The following is a 699-nucleotide window of genomic DNA, read 5'->3' as shown; positions in this document are numbered from 1 at the left end:
CGTCCCGCCCATCCACCCCCCAAAACACTCCGCGCGCACCAGCCCCCTCCTCGCAACCACCGCCTCTGCCGGGCCCGCCGCCCTCCGCCCGCCAACCGACTCGTCCCCTCGCCCCCCAACCGCCGCCAACCGCCGCCAACCGCCGCCAACCGCCTGCCCCGGGACCCCCTATTGCCCTGTGCCCCAGGGAGCGCAACCACGCCGCGGACAGGCTGGCCAATGTGGCCCTGGACATCGATTCAGTGATGTACGGCATGCTGAGGATGGTGCGCGGAAGCTGCACGCAGCGTTCGAACCGGCGGCCGCGACAGGCAGGGCCGGCCAGGCGCCAGGGGCCGGGGGGCGGGGCGGGACGTCGCCGCCCGGCCGGCTGCGCCCGTCTCGGCCGCCCGCCGTCCGGCCGTCCGGCCGTCTTCCTGCCCCCCGCCAAGAACGCCCGCGGGGCGCCGCGGCGGGGCCGTTGCACCTTGAGGTACACCCACGGCGCCCGTGGGGCCGCTCCTTGTCCTCATGTGAACCCTCGGCCCGCACACTTTGTTTTGCCGCCATCGCCCCCAGGACTTCCGCGACAGCCAGGGAATAGAGGCCCTGCTGAAGGCCGCGGGCGCCTACAAGGCCAGGGTGAGTCGCCGGTGGGGGATACACCGGCAGCTCCTGTGCAGCTGCCGCGGGCAGGGGCGGGGGCGAGCTCTGCGCGCG

Source organism: Monoraphidium neglectum (assembly GCF_000611645.1).
Source record: "Monoraphidium neglectum strain SAG 48.87 unplaced genomic scaffold scaffold02931, whole genome shotgun sequence".
In the NCBI taxonomy this organism is placed as follows: Eukaryota; Viridiplantae; Chlorophyta; class Chlorophyceae; order Sphaeropleales; family Selenastraceae; genus Monoraphidium; species Monoraphidium neglectum.
The sequence above is the reverse complement of the archived record's forward strand: the minus strand, read 5'-3'. Positions refer to the sequence as shown.